At 43.0% G+C, this 16395-nt stretch overlaps 1 pseudogene; it reads right to left on the bottom strand.

Moving 5' to 3' along the window:
- Positions 1-9799: 9799 nt before the first annotated feature.
- Positions 9800-10748, bottom strand: LOC119925346 (annotated as a pseudogene).
- Positions 10749-16395: the final 5647 nt, after the last annotated feature.

Below are 16395 nucleotides of genomic sequence, written 5' to 3'. Positions count from 1 at the left end.
CAGACAGTGGCCATGATCCAGGGCTGTGGGTTAGTGGTGCGAGAGCGGCGAAGGGAAAGGGGAGCGAGTGAGTCTAGCTGAGTAGAATGGGTAGAGTTGAGAGCAGTAATCTGATCATCAAGACTGGGTAGAGAGGAGAGGGCGGCGATGTGGGGTGTGAGGCACTCCGAAAGATGGGTGGGGTCCAGAGAGCGGAGATCTCTGTGAGGGAGGAATACGGATTTACAGGGGAAAGGAGTGTGAGTGAGGAGGCAGGTGAGAAGATTATGATCAGAGAGAGGGATTACAGATTTGGTGAGGGTGGACACAGTGCAGCGGTAGGAGATGATGAGGTCGAGGGTATGACCAAGTTGGTGAGTGGGTGAGGTGGGGTGGAGGAAGAGGTTGGCAGCGTCAAGGAGAGATAGAAGGTGGGCGGCAGAGGAGTCATTAGGGATATCCATGTGGATATTGAACTCTCCGAGGATCAGAGTGGGCATGGAGAAGGAGAGAAGGAAGGTGAGGAAGGGGTCAAAGTCGTTAAAGAAGTTGGAAGTGGGGCCGGGAGGGCGGTAGATGATGGCTACAAGAATCTGGAGGGGGTGGTAGAGGCGAATAATGTGGGCTTCAAAGGAAGGGAAGGAAAGGGAAGGGGGAGGAGGGATAGTGCGAAAGCGACATTGGGGGGCGAGAAGGAAACCGACACCTCCTCCTTTTCCGGTGAGTCTGGGGGAGTGGGAGAAGAAGAACCCTGTGGGAGAAGTGAACCCTGGGTCAAGAACATATTTATGGTTTGCCTGAGTTATTGACCTCATTTTTCCTCATAAAACCAGAGTTACTATCAAGGAAATAGTAGTAACAGGGAGAATGGATAGCTACAAGAATAAGAAATGTCCAACCGGAAGCATGCCACTTGGAAAGACCTGAAGATGATACTTCCATTCCCAGGAAGAAGTCTGCGCCTGTCAACTGTCTATTTCCTGGGTGATAATTCTCCAGTAGTGTTGCTTTTCACTTTGCATCATCTTGCTCTTCTCCCTTCTCCTGACCCTTTTCAGAGAAGTGCTTGGCACATAGTAAGCACTTAACAAATACCATCATTATCATTATTATTCTGTCCTATACCATCCCAACCCTACTTTTTTTTTGCATTATTCTGGCCAACAAAGTTTCCCATGGGAAGGTTCCCCAGTTCCCCAAGCCCGGGCAGTATGGATTAAGTGACTAAAGCATGGGGATGGACAGAATGGGTTTAGGGAATTGGAGTGTTCCATCCTCCTAAATGTGCTCCCAACTCAGGCTTAAATGCTCACCCACACCCACCCTCACCAAATTGAGCCCCCTTCCCATCCCTGCTCTCCCTGCTGGCATAGAATGTAGAGAGAGGGTTCGTTCAAAGTCTTCATGAGACAGTATGGTCTATGGAGAGCTATCCTTCATGCCACCATGCCCATCTTCAAGCGTACCGCACCTACAATCAATCAATCAGTCATATTTATTGAGTGCTTGCTGCATGCAGAGCACTATACTCAGTGACTGAGAAAGTGCAATATAATAGAGCAGGTAGGCATTCATTAGGCAAGGTGTTTGAGTACTTTATAGCCAATAGTAAGGAATTTCTGTTGGATGCCGAGGTGGATGGGCAATGACTGGAGGTTCTTGAGGAGTGGGGAAATGTGGACTGAAACCTTTGGCAGAAAAACGATCCTAGAACTCCCTAGGGTCTGAAAGCCTGCCCATGAGGAAGTCTTGTTTTTTTTAAAAAAGGTATTTGTTAAACCCTTATTATGTGCCAGGCACTGTACTAAGCTGTGGGGTAGATGCAGGCTAATCAGGTTGGACACAGCCCATATCGTACATGGGGCTCACAGCCTTAATCCCCATTTTACAAATGAGGTAACTGAGGCTCAGATAAGTTGAGTGACTTGCCCAAGATCACACAACGGACAAGTGGAAGAGCTGGGATTAAAACCCAAGTTCTTCTGACTCCCAGGCCCATGCTCCATCTACTAGGCAAGGATGCTTCTTTTCAATTTTTTAAAAGGGTAAACGATGCTATAGAGTGCGAGGGAACTGTGTGGGGAGAGAAACCTGGATGAGTAGAAAAAGTAGCTTTACCTAACAATTATCGATTCTAACATACTGCTGTCTATTATCAACACAGGGAGTTTTGAAGAAGGAAAGAATTTGTGGCTGGGAGTGGAGGCGACACCTACTGGTGATCTCCGGTGTGACACCAACTTAGACAAAGTTGTGAGTCCATTTCCCGTGTTTGATTTGTCATCATCAACGTCTTCAACATCAATGGTATTTATTGAGCGCTTACTATGGGTAGCACACCGTATTAAGCACTTGTGAGAGTACAATACAATAGAGGTGCTAGATGCATTTCCTGGGCAAAATGAATTTATAATCTAAAGAGAGAGACAACATTACTGTAAATAATTTATAATATAGAATTCATAGATATGTACATAACTGCTGCGTGGTTGAGCATCCTTTCTTCTCTACCGAATCCTGATGATCAGATTACTGCTCTCAACTCTACCCTCTCTACTCAGCTCGACTAGCTCGCTCCCCTTTCCATTTGTCACACTCGTACCACTAACCCACAGCACTGGATCATTGCCACGGCCTGCCTCCTTCGCTTTTATGCTCGAGCTGCTGAACGCTGCTGGCAAAAGTCTAAACACCAAGGCAACCTCGTTCACTCCAAGTTGATCCTTTTCTGCCTTAACTCTGCTCTCTCCTCTGCCAGACAAAACTATTTCTCCTCCCTTATTGACGCCCATGCCCATCATCCCCATCAGCTCCTCCATACATTTAACTCCCTTCTCAGGCCCCATGTTCCTCCCCCTTCTCCTTCCCTCATCCCTAACAATCTGGCCTCCTACTTCATTAGTAAAATTAACTCCATCAGGTCTGAGCTTCCCAAAGTCATTCCTCCCCCTTGTCCAACCCCCCTGCTCTCAACCCTCTCTACTACACTCTCCCATCATTCCCAAGAGTAACCTCAGATGAGATCTCTTCCCTCCTCTCAAGTGCTACTCTGGCCACCTGTGCTTTTGACCCCACTCCCTCTCACCTTATGAAATCTCTTGCCCCGTCCCTCCTTTCCTCCTTAACTTCCATCTTCAATGGCTCACTCCCCACTGGTTCCTTCCCCTCTGCCTTCAAATATGTCCACATCTCCCCCATCCTAAAATACCTTCTCTTGACCCCACCTCCCCTTCTAGTTATCAACGTATCTCCCTCCCACACCTTTCCAAACTCCTTGAACGAGTCATCTACATGCGCTGCCTCGAATTCCTCAATGCCAACTCTCTCCTCGACCCCCTCCAATATGGCTTCTGTCCCTACATTCCACAGAAACTGTCCTCTCAAAGGTCACCAATGACCTCTTGCTTACCAAATCCAACGGCTCCTACTCTATCCTAATCTTCCTCGACCTCTCATCTGTCTTCGACACTGTGGACCACCCCTTTCTCCTCAACACGCTATCCAACCTGGCTTCACAGATTCTGTCCTCTCCTGGTTCTCCTCTTATCTCTCCGGCAGTTCATTCTCAGTCTCCTTTGCGGGCTCCTCCTCCCCCTCCCATCCCCTTACTCTAGGAGTTCCTCAAGGGTCCGTTCTTGGTCCTCTTCTGTTCTCTATCTACACTCACTCCCTTGGTGAACTCATTCACTTCCATGGCTTCAACTATCATCTCTACGCTGATGACACCCTGTCTCCCCCTTTTAGACTGTGAGCCCACTGTTGGGTAGGGACTCTCTCTATATGTTGCCAATTTGTACTTCCCAAGGGCTTAGTACAGTGCTCTGCACACAGTAAGAGCTCAATAAATACGATTGATTGATTGATTGACACCCAAATCTACATCTCTGCCCCTGCTCTCTCTCCCTCCCTTCAGGCTCGGGTCTCCTCCTGCCTTCAGGACATCTCCATCTGGATGTCTGCCCGCCATCTAAAACTCAATATGTCCAAGACTGAACTCCTTATCTTCCCTCCCAATCCCTGCCCTCTCCCTGACTTTCCCATCACTGTAGATGGCACTACCATCCTTCCTGTTTCACAAGCCCGCACCCTTGGTGTCATCCTCGACTCTGCTCTCTCGTTCAGCCCTCACATCCAATCCCTCACAAAAAACTACCAGTCTCACCTCTGCAACATCGCCAAGATTCGTCTTTTCCTCTGCATCCGAACCACTACCCTGCTGGTTCAATCTCTCATCCTATCCCGACTGGATTACTGCATCAGCCTCCTTTCTAATCTCCCATCCTTCTGTCTCTCCCCACTTCAGTCTGCACTTCACGCTGCTACTCGGATCATCTTTGTGCAGAAACGCTCTGGGCATGTTTCTGCCCTCTTCAAAAATCTTCAGTGGCTACCAGTCAACCTACACATCAGGCAAAAACTCCTCACTCAGCTTCAAGGCTCTCCATCTCCTCGCCCCCTCCTACCTCACATCCTTTCTTTCCTTCTACAGCCCAGGATGCACACTCTGCTCCTCTGCCGCTAACCTCCTCACTGTGCCTCGTTTTCACCTGTCCCGCCGTTGACCCACAGCCCATGTCCTCCCGCTGGCCGGAATGCCCTCCCTCTGCACATCCGCCAAGCTAACTCTCTTCCTCCCTTCAAAGCCCTACTGAGAGCTCTCCTCCTCCAAGAGGTCTTCCCAGACTGAGCACCCTCCTTCCTCTCCCCCTCCGCATCCCCCCTGCCCTACCTCTTTCCCCTCCCCACAGCACCTTTATGTATGTTTGTACAGATTTATTACTCTATTTATTTTACTTGTTCATATTTTCTGTTCTATTCATTTTATTTTATTAATGTGTTTTGTTTTGTTGTCTGTCTCCCCCTTCTAGACTGTGAGCCCATTCTTGGGTAGGGACCGTCTCTGTATGTTGCCAACTTGTACTTCCCAAACGCTTAGTACAGTGCTCTGCACACAGTAAGTGCTCAATAAATATGATTGAATGAATGAATGAATGAACAGTAAGCACTCAATAAATACGATTGAATGAATGAATGAATGAGTAGTGAACATCAAATGTCCAGAGGTCACCCATCCAAGTAAACAGATGGTGCAGAAGGGAGAGGGGAAAAAAGGGCTTAATCAGGGAAGGATTCTTGGAGGAGATGTGACCTTACTGAGTCTTTGAAGGTAGGGAGAATGGTGATCTGACGTATATGGAAGGGAAGGAAGTTTCAGGTTATGGGAAAGACGTGGGTAAGAGATAGACAGCAAAGTAGGTGAGATCGGGGCACAATGAGTAAGTAATGCTAGAGGAAGGGAGTATGTAGGCTGGGCTGCAGTAGGAGGAGACCAATGAGGTAAGGTAGGAGGGGGCAAAGTGATTGACTTCTCCAATCCAAGTAGTACTTCTCCAAGTAGAATCGGATTCTACTTTAAAACTACAATGAGCATGAGTCCTGGAGGTGAGATGTTTGGTGGAAACCATACCTCAGTTGCAGAGTTCATCCTCTTGGGCCTGACTGATAATACATGGATGAAGATCGCATGTTCCAGGACATTTTGGAGGATCTATCTTGTAACGTTAGCGGGGAATCTTGGAATGATCTTGTTTTTTTGGATTGACCCTCGACTTCACTCTCCCGTGTACTTTTTTTATCAGTCATCTGTTTCTAGTGGATCTTGGTTATTTCTACGCTGTCACTCCATACATGCTATCAGACTTCTTAAGGAAGGGTAAGTCATTTCTTTCAGTGGCTGTGCTACCCAGATGTATTTTTTTGTCATCTTTGCAAGCACAGAATGCTACATTTTGGCAGCAATGGCTTATGACCATTATGTCGTGATTTGTAACCCACTGATCTATGCGGTTACCATGTCACCCAAAATCTGTGCCCAGCTCGTGATTGGATATTACGTCATGGGTTTTGTGAATGCAAACCATTCTGATGTTCTGTCTATCTTTCTGTGCCTCCAATGTCGTCAACCACTTTTTCTGTAACCTCCCTCTCCTGCTGAAACAGTCCTGCTCCAAACTCCACATCAACTAGATTGTACTACTCCTGTTTGCAATCTTCCTGGGTATGTTCACATCCCTAAAAATCCTCCTTTCTTATATATCATCCTGGCTGCCATTTTGATGATTGGCTCTGCCAAAGGGATGCACAAAGCTTTTTCTACATGAACTTCCCACCTGGCAGCTGTGACCATTTTCTACAGGACCAAAGTCTTCCTGTATGAGCGGTCGAACTCCAGCTACTCCCCGGACTAGGAAAAACTGACCTCTTTATTCTATACAGCGGTAATCCCCATATTGAATCCCATGATCTACAGCCTGAGAAAAAAGGAGGTGAAGAATGCTGTAAGCACGTTTATATAGCAGGGAAGGTGTCCTTGAGTGAAGAACCCTTTTGATTGGAGGGGTACATAGTAGCACTTTGTATGGGGACGTTACATTGAGAAGATAGAACCAATGGAATTTCATGACTGATTGAATGTGTGGGTTGAATGAGAGAGATGAAGTGTACTTCCCAATCACTTAGTGCAGTGCTCTGCACACAGTAAGCACTCAATAAATATGATTGAAAGAATGAATGAACGAACAGTGCCAAGGTTGGGGGCTTGGAAGACAGGAAGGATGATGGTGTTGTTTCTAAACTACAGTGATGGGAAAGTCATGGGGAGGATAGGGCTTGGGTAGAAAAAGGTAAAGTTCTGTTCTGTCCCTTCTATGGACCGAATGTCAGGGCCCACGGATTTTGAGATCCTGGGGCCCTAAGTAACCTGGAAACACTCCCTGGCCTAGAACTTTCCTGCCCATAGCCATGCACCTTTTAGACACTCTACCCCAAGGCCAGGGTCACGGATGACCTTTGAGAGGGTAGTTTCTATGGAGTGAAGCACCACTTATCTCTCTCATTCCACCTAGATATTCAGACTGTCACCAAATCCTGTTGGTTCTACTTTCACCACCTTGCTAAAATCCGTTAATCAAAGCACTTATCATATCCCACCTTAACTATTGCATAGACCTATCACTGACGTCCCTGCCTCCTGTCTCTCCCTGCTCCAGTCCTTTCTTCACTCTGCTGCCCAGAACCTTCTTTTCTAAAGGACGTCTCCCCACTCAAGAGCATCCAGTGTTTGCCCATCCATGTCCACAGCAAAGAGAAACTCTACCATTAGCTTGAAGCCATTAAATCAGTTCTCCCTCACCTACTTTACCCAGCAGATAGAGCATAAACCTGGGAGTCAGAAGGTCAGGTGTTCTAATGCCTTGGGCAAGTCCCTTCATTTCTCTGGCCCTCTGTTATTTCATCTGTAAAATGGGGAGTGAGACTGTAAGCCCCATGGACAGGGACTGTGTCTAACCCGATTTGCTTGTATCCAGCCCAGTGCTTAGTATAGTACCTGGAACAGAGTAAGTTAACAAATACAATTATTATTATTATTATTATTATTATTATTATTATCATTATTATTATTATTATTATTATTATCATTATTTCTTACAACCCAGGCTGCCCATTTCCCTCCTCTGACACCAACCTACTCTCTGTATCTCAATTTTACCTGCCTTGGGGCCGGACTCTTACCTATATCCTCCTTCTGACCTGGAACTCCCTCCCATTTCACATTCATGGAGCACCATTCTCCCTATCTTCAAATTCCTACTAAAGTAAAATCTCCTACAAGAAACCCTCCCTAACTAACCCTTAATTTCCTCAACCTATTTACCATCCCCTCTGCATCACTCATACACTTGGGTCTTTATCCCTTAAACACTTAGATATTTACTCCACCTCCAGCTCCACAGCACTTAAATACATATCCTTATACACTGCCATTTCCTCTATGTATTCATTTTAATGTCTATCTCCCCTTCTAAATTGTAAACTCCTTGTGGGCAGGGATTGTGACTACCCAGTCTATTGCATTGTAGTTTTCCAAGCACTTAGTACAGTGCTCTGCACGGTTAGAGCTCAATAAATAATATTGGATGGTTAATTGATTGGCGGTGGCTATGTAAATCTGGGGATTGGAAGGTAATAATAATAATGATAATTGTGGTATTTGTTAAGTGCTTAGTATGTGCCAAGCACGGTTCTAAGTGCTAGGGTAGAGATAAGGTTAACAGGTTGGACACAGTCCATGTCCCTCATGGGACTCATAATCTTGATTCCCATTTTACAGATAAGGTAACTGAGGCATAGAGAAGTTAAGCGACTTGCCCAAGATCACACAGCAGACTTGTGGCAAAGTTAGGACTAGAAGCCATAACCTCCAACTCCCAGGCCCATGTTCTTTCCATTAAGTCATGCTCCTTCTCTGTAAAACCCCAATCACCTGGAGAATCTTGGGGCAAAAAGGGAGAAGGAAGATAATCACTGCTTCCATTCCAGGAAGTTTCATTGCTTCCATTCTGTGGCTGGAGAAGAAAACATGGCTTATTGTCCTATACACGTATGTTTACATGTATCTATGTGCATATGCATGTGTTCACTTGCACACGAACATGTGCACTTATGAGATTCATATATACACATGTTCTCATGTATGTACTTACATACAAGTGAATATATCTATATATGAATGTTTTCCACATACAGTGTATATGCATATATATGCATTCTTCTTTGTGCTGAAGAGTTTGAAATAGGACTATGTCATATCATAAGATACATACATATATATACACATAGATCTTTGTCTGTGTATAGATTCATATTTGTAAACATGGAAGAATTTGATTTCTTTTAAATAATTAACTATGAGCCCAATTTGTCCCTCCAAAACCAAGAGAATTAGAACTGTGCAATTCTTCCACGCTTTGACCAAACTGGATTTTGGTTCCATTTTCAACTACAGTTATCGGAGACAGAGAGGCAAGATGGTAGAAGGTGCTTTAATGCCCCTCACACAAGCTCTGGTGGAGAAGATTCATATTTTGAACAGGAGAGCCAGACAAGGAAAATCCTTCATAAGTGTGGGGACTTTGATGGTACAGGTATCCACCCTGCCAAGATCCTGAACTCTAGGGAGGAAGAGAGGCAGGGGGCCAGAGATGAGGTAATGGCAGAATGGGAGAGAGCAGATTTGGGGGTTCTGGTACACACAAGTGATTTGGGGACTCAGATCCAAATCAAAGATTGACAGAATCAGTGGGATTCCCCCAGAACACCCCAGGAGGTAACCCCAGGGCTGCAGACCTGGATCCTGAAAGCCCCTCTCATCTTTAAAATCTGACCAGCTTTGAAAGCCTTACTGCATTATAAGAATAGCAGGATTCACAGGGTGGATTCCTTAGGCCAAACTGCAACCCGAATCTGACCCTGAAGACTGGATTTCTGCCTTGAGGTGTAAGGGAAAGTCAGGGAAGGAGGATGAAGTAGGAGAAATTGATGGAAAATCAGTGACGAGAGTAGTACTTAGATTGTAAAACAAAATATGGCTGCTAGTTATGGCCTGATGATTAACAGAACATCAAAGAGAGTCTGCTTATTGCCAAGAAAGGAAAAGCTTCAGATAGCTTTAATTCTAACTTAGGTTCACTACCCTTTCCCTCCTGCTCCAACCCCCTGATCATTATTCCTCATTCAGGGGGTTTAAACAATCTTTTTCACCTCCATCTATTAGAACATAAAAATAAACCTAGCAATATTTCCAAAAATGTTCCTTAAGCGCTTTGTTGTAAGTTTCAAAATACAGTGTGGAATTAATCACATGTGTTTACCCATTCACATTTAAGCCTAAACAATGCCTTCTGAACTCTCCAGTTCTACCTCACAATAGATCTAACTTATTCTTCAAAAAGACATGTTCTATGGCAAACCATTAAAATTTCTACAGTTCTGGGGAACACAGTTTTCTTCTCAATATTTTCTTCAGTGCACCTTTCATTTCACTGCTTCTCAAACTGTAGATGAGAGGATTTAGCAGGGGGGTGAGCAGAGAATATGCCAGAGAGAGCAATTCCTTGCTCTCTGCAGTGTAACTGGCCTTTGGTTGCAAGTAGGTGAGATTAGCTGGGCCATAGAACAGGGTCACAGAAGTCAGATGAGAAGCACAGGTGGAGAAGGTTTTTTGTCTTCCTGCTGTCGAAGATATTTTCAGAATAGTGTAGAGGATGCAAATGTAGGACGGAAGTATCACCAGGAAAGGAAGCATAACCACTGAAATGGTGCCTATATAGGCATAGATTTCATAAAGGAAGGTGTCTGCACACACCAGTTCCGGTACCGGGGTAGTTTCACAGAAGAGGTGGTTAATTTTATTGTGGCCACAAAATAGAAAGCTAAATACCCAAGGAGTTTAGATTATGGCAATAACTGATTCAGAAATTGGAGAACCCGATGCTAGCTAGGGGACAACTGCTTTAGTCATAAAGACAGGGTAATGCAGGGGATTACAGATGGCCACGTAGTGATCATAGGCCATTGCACATAGGAGAAAGCATTCTGTAACCCCTAGGAACAGAATGAAATACATTTGCACCACACAACTGACAAACGAAATGGTTTTGTGATCCGTTGAAAGAATCACAAGCATTTTAGGGACAATCGTTCCACTGAAGCAAGTTTCTAAGATGGACAAGATCCTCAGGAATAAGTACATAGAAACGTGAAGACTCTGTTCCAGGGTGATGATGAAGACAATGACCATGTTTCCTACCAGAATAATTAAGTAAATGATTAAAAGCACCACAAAGAGAAGAAACTGCAGTTTGGGAAAGTTAGAAAAACCCAGGATGAAGAATGAAGTCAGTCACAGTGCTCTGGTTTCCCCTCATCATTTCAAGCATGAAAACAGGAAGGCAAATGGCATTTAATACTCTTTAGCATGAGGTTAACCTATTCTGAAATCTGGCTTCTGCAATGACAACATCCTGTTCAACTTTCATTCCCAGTCATCTGTGAGAGATCAGAAATCAGCATTCCCATCTCTTCTGGGATCTCCATTTGGCATTTGTTACATTCACTGAGCAAAGCACCAGGATGATTTGCAAATCACCAGGATGGGAAATTTCCCTCAAAGCTGAAAAATGGATGATGGATATTCCTAGACCAAAAGAACAGAAGCAAATTCGTCATTAGATAGAGAGTTTAATTCTACACAGTCATAGATACCATGGGTTCTGTATATATAAGCATAAAAAAGCTTTGCTATTCATGTATAAATCAATCAACCCATCCATCATATTTATTGAGCACTTACTACGTGCCTGGAAGAGTATTTGGAGCACTTGGGAGACTACAATATGACAATGTAACTGAAACATCCCCTGTCCCCTCTGAATTTACCGTCAAGAGGGGGAGCAATGTCAGAAATAGGATTTGAACCCCTGCCTCTCTTCAGAGAGAAGCCCCAACAAGGGGAAATGACAACTTGAGTCTGCCTACTCAGACCACTAGGCCAGGGTGCTTGCTCTTCCTCTGGGAATGCAGACACATAGATAGTTTCTGTTGACAAGGTTTGCTTCTGGCAGGTATTCTATATGATCAAGTTTAGCTTTAGACGTTTGACCACCCTGAAGAGAGGAATAACTGTCTCCTTCTCTAGGATCACATGACAGCCAGTGATGATGTGCAATGTGACTTATTGACTTCGTTAGGAACGATGTATTGTAGTCCTCCCTAACCTATTTTTCTCCCACCTGAACATATCCAACCGACCAATGAATCCATAATATTCTCCCAAGCACTTAGTACATAATAAGCACTCAATAAACATGATTGATTGATTGATTGATAATGTTCATTGAGTTCTTTCTCTGTGAAGAACACTACACAGAATTCTTGAGAAAGGACACTAGAGTTAGTAGACATGATCCCTGCCCTCAAGGAATTTACAGTTAGTGGGAAAGACAGACAATAAAATAAATTACAGATAAGGAGAAAGTAAAAAAATAGAAAGATATAAAACTCATTGCCTGGAACTGTCACCTCTGGAGATATATCACTAATTCAGATCTTGCAATTGCAATTCTTCAAAAGTTCCAAAAAAAATTCATGATGATAAAAATCTCCAGAGTTTTGAGAGGTCACCCCATCTCAAAAGCAAATATCACCCCCGTGATGATGTACTCTGAGTAGTAATGTCTCTTACAGTCTGAAGCCTGTGCTATATATATATATATATGTGCCTGTATATATGAGTGTGTGTTGATTGGGGACGTCTCTGCAGTGCTCTGTGAAATTCTCCTTTATTGTCTATTATCAGGCATGTGTGTTTAGGAGCTCCAGAATAACTCGTATTTGGGGATTGTGGGATTCATTCTCAAACCTTCATTTTCCTGCCATTCTCCCTGTCCCTGAAGTCATTTATGACTCTTCTGATTCATACCTCTCACATGCAGTTCATCTTCAAATCCTGTTGGTTTTTCCTCCACAGTTTTCTAGATCCATCCCTTCCTCTCTTTATTATTTTTATTATTCCTCAGTTTCTTATTCCCACCATCCTGATCCTTATCTTCCATCTTCGCCCCTCTTCATCTTTCTAAGTTTGAAGTGACTCAAAAGTAGAATTTATTAAGCACTTACTGTCTGAAAAGCCCTGAACTAAGCAATTAGAAAAAATACATGGAGAGGCATTAGACATGGTTCATTAATCTTGTCTTATGCCGTCGAGTCGTCTCCCACCTGTAGCAACACCATGGACACATCTCTCCCAGAATGCCCCACCTCCATCTGGAGTTGTTCTGGTAGTGGATCCAAAGAGAGTTCTTTCTAAAAATAAAGAAGTGGTTTACACAGAGTCAACTTGAGTCTCCACCGTTTCCTAGATCCCATGCTGCTGCTGCTTCGCACAGTTGAGTTTTGGCTTGTAGTAGATTGCCTTCCATTTGCTAGCCACTGCCCAAGCTAGGAATGGAATAGGTATTCTTCTGCTTGACTCTTTCTCACATAGTCGAGACTGGTAGAGTCCTGGAAACTTTCCAGGTGATACCCTGAGAGAGGAGTCCATTAATACAACAATATAAATAAATAAATTATGGATATGTAAATAAGTGCTGTGGGACTGATGGGGTTAGTATAGGGTGAAAATCCCAGTGCAAGGGTGATGTGGAAAGGAGTGGAAGATGAGGAAATGAGGGCCTAGTTTGGGAAGGCCTCATGGAGGAGATTTGCCTTCAATAAGGCTTTGAAAGTGAGAGAACAATCATCTGTTGGGTACAAAGAGGGAAGGATTCCAGGCCAGAGGTAGAATGTGGATGAGAAGTTGCCAGCGAAGTAGGTGAAAATAGTCTCCAGTTGTGGCAATGGGAACTGTGTGATTATTTACTTATTTATTATGTTAAGGCCTGTCTTCCCCTCTAGACAGTAAGCGCTTTGTGTGCAAATAGTGTGCTTACCAACTGTGTTTCATTGTATTCTCCCAAGTGCTTAGTACTTAGTGCTTAGTGCTACATGGAGTAAGTGCTCAATATATATCATCGATTTATTGATTGCTGAGTGCCCTTATTGAAGCATCTCAATGTTTAGGAATGCACCAACATTTACCCTTTCCAGCCCTGATTTTCTCTTTATAGCCCATTATAGATCATTCATCCATTCATTTATACATTATAGAGCATTCATCCATTCATTTATACAACCCTGTCTTGAATCTGCTAATATTATCTACCTGTACAACTTTCTGAAACCATAAATTCTGAACGTTTATCATCCACTATGTGTAGAAGAGCTAAGCCTTCAGAGCTGGTTAACCTAAAGCACATTTTCAAAACATGCCTCCTTATGTACTTCACACTTCTTACTTCACACTTCTAGCATAATAATTATAGTTCGCAAAGAGGTGAAGACCTGAAGTTCATATTGCACTTGATTGAAAGTTGGAAGACCAGGGGCTATCAATCAATTAATCATATTTATTGAGTGCTTACTGTGTGCCCAGCACTGTACTAAACACTTGGGAGAGCACAATGTAACAGAGTCTGTAGAAAAATTCCTTGCCCACAGCCTGGTGTGGTGGAAAGAGCATGGACCTGGGAGTCAGAAGGTCATGGGTTCTAATGCCAGGTCCACCACTTGTCTGCCATTTGACCGTGGACAAATCACTTTACCTCTCTGCACCTCAGTTACCTCATCTATAAAATGAGGATGAAGACTGTGAGCCCCATGTGAGATAGGGATTGTGTTCAACTCGACTTATTTGTATCCACCCCAGTGCATAGTACAGTGCCTTAGCACATAGTAAGTGCTTCAAAATGCCATTATCATTATTATTATTCCTTTTCTAAATGATCTTAGTAGAATGACAAATTTCCTGGGTCTCATTTTGCCTATGTAATCAAAGGGAATAAAACTCCTCAGCTGATTGACATAGTGGTCATTTCTAAGTAATGATCTATGTCAAGAGCATTATCTTCTCATGAAGGAAAGTAGCAAGTCCTACTGGATAAAGCATGGGCCTGGAAACCAGATGACCTGTGTTCTAAACCCTGTTGTGCAACTTGCTCACTTTGTGACCATATGTAAGTCACTTAATTTTCTGTGCCTCAATTTCCCCAACTTGCAAAATGGAGATTCAAAACTTGTTTTCCTTCCTACTCAGACTGTGAGCCCCAGGTGGGCCAGAGACTCTACCCATCCTCAATAACTTGTAACTACTCCAGTGCTTAGAACAGTGCTTGACACATAGTAATCACTTAACAAATACCCTCCCCAAAAATATAGAATCTCAGGTAAACAATCCAAATGGACAACTTTCTTTACATATACGTTTATTTTTCAAAACAATTAAACATACTAAGTTCCTTAAGTAGTTGAGAAAATAAATTGTTTTCCATATACAAATGCTATTGATGCATCTCAATGTGACTAAAGTAGCTTCAGAAATAATATAAAAACAGAATGCTTTGGATAAGCCTTTAAGGCAAGAACACCTTGCTCTCCTGTTCCCACTCTAATTCCTCCTCCTCACCTTGTAAAGGGGATTTGGCTCAATTTCAAAATATGTCATCATAAATTCCCTCACATGAAAGCTGCAGTGGGAATTGGCCTTGTGTGGAAATCATAATTGAATGATATTAGTTCCTTACATTACACTACAATTTCATTCAGAGCAAAAGCTAGGTACATGAAACTGGTACTAGGAAAAAGCAAATTCAAACATAACAGACCAGAAAAGCATGAAAACCTTCCAAAACCAATGCTGACTGAAAGCAAGTTTTCTTTTCTTTTTCAAGCCATTTCTTTTGAAACATTATACAACCTTTTGAAATAAGAAAAATCATTTTTCATTTTCAAGGCAGAGCTTAATAATATGTCTTTCCAGTGGTAATTTTTGGAAGAAAAGAAATAAGCTTCTCTCCCTTCACTCCTTCTCTTTTCCCTCTTGTCCATTTTCTCAGTAAAGCAAGGTTGGTCATGGAGGGGTTGTTTTTCTAATGGAGGAAGCATTCTTGTGTGGTCCCTGGGTAATTTTCCAACCACTACAAAGTGCATGCAGATCTCCTCTCATTGTTATTATTATCATTATTCCCACATACTAATGGTAATGATAATAATGATAATAACTGTGGTATTTGTTACATGCTTACTATATGCCAAGTAGGTGCAAGATATCCTGGGTAGATACATTCAATCACATTTCATTCGATCATATTTATTGAGCACTTATTGTGTGCAGAGCACTGTACTAAGCGCTTAGAGGGTACAATTGGGCAACAGGTCCCACCTGAGGCCCAAGTAGGAGGAAGAACAGATAGTGAATCTCCAGTTTGCAAATGAAGGAACTGAGGCACAGGAAAAGTTAAGTGACTTACCCAAAATCACACAGCAGAGAGGTAGTGGAGTTGGGATTAGAACTCAGATCCTTTGGCTCTGAGGCCTGGGCTCTTTCTACTGGACCCGGCTGCTTCTCAGGATATGCTGTTTTTCTGCCCTCCTTGGGCTCTCCGTGTCTGTAAAGCCCACTCTGTGCTTCTAAATCTGGAGGTTTAAAAGTGAGAAAAATGTCCAAACCTAAGTGCCAAAATTACGAGAAGACTTAGTACGGAGAATGCAGTCACATCTTGTCTATGTTGTTGCTCACATGATTTTCATTCTAGTGGGACTCGTACATCATCAAACCACACTCTCTTTCAATCCAAGTGAAGATAGCAGAGTTCATAGCAAATCCAAATCATCAAGTCCCTTCTACAGTGATGTTGTACTGTGACTGAAAAATTGGGTTCTTAGATTCGAAACAGCCCAGAATTGAATTAAGAATATGAAGACTATATTTTAGCCATAACTATGTAAAAGCATCAAAAGAGGGTTGAGTAATAAGGGGGGTAAAATTTGACAGATGAAGATTTCAACACAGATAAGTTTCCTGTCAGTTTGAAATGTGAACTAAGAAGAAAGAGTGAGAAAAAATAAGCATTCATATTTATCCACAAAAGAGTTGATGAATTAAACTAAATTGTTTTCATAAAGATATAATAAGAATAGTAT

Source organism: Tachyglossus aculeatus, chromosome 3 (assembly GCF_015852505.1).
Source record: "Tachyglossus aculeatus isolate mTacAcu1 chromosome 3, mTacAcu1.pri, whole genome shotgun sequence".
Lineage (NCBI taxonomy): Eukaryota > Metazoa > Chordata > Mammalia > Monotremata > Tachyglossidae > Tachyglossus > Tachyglossus aculeatus.
Note: the sequence above shows the minus strand (reverse complement) of the source record. Positions and strands in the feature narration are given on the sequence as shown.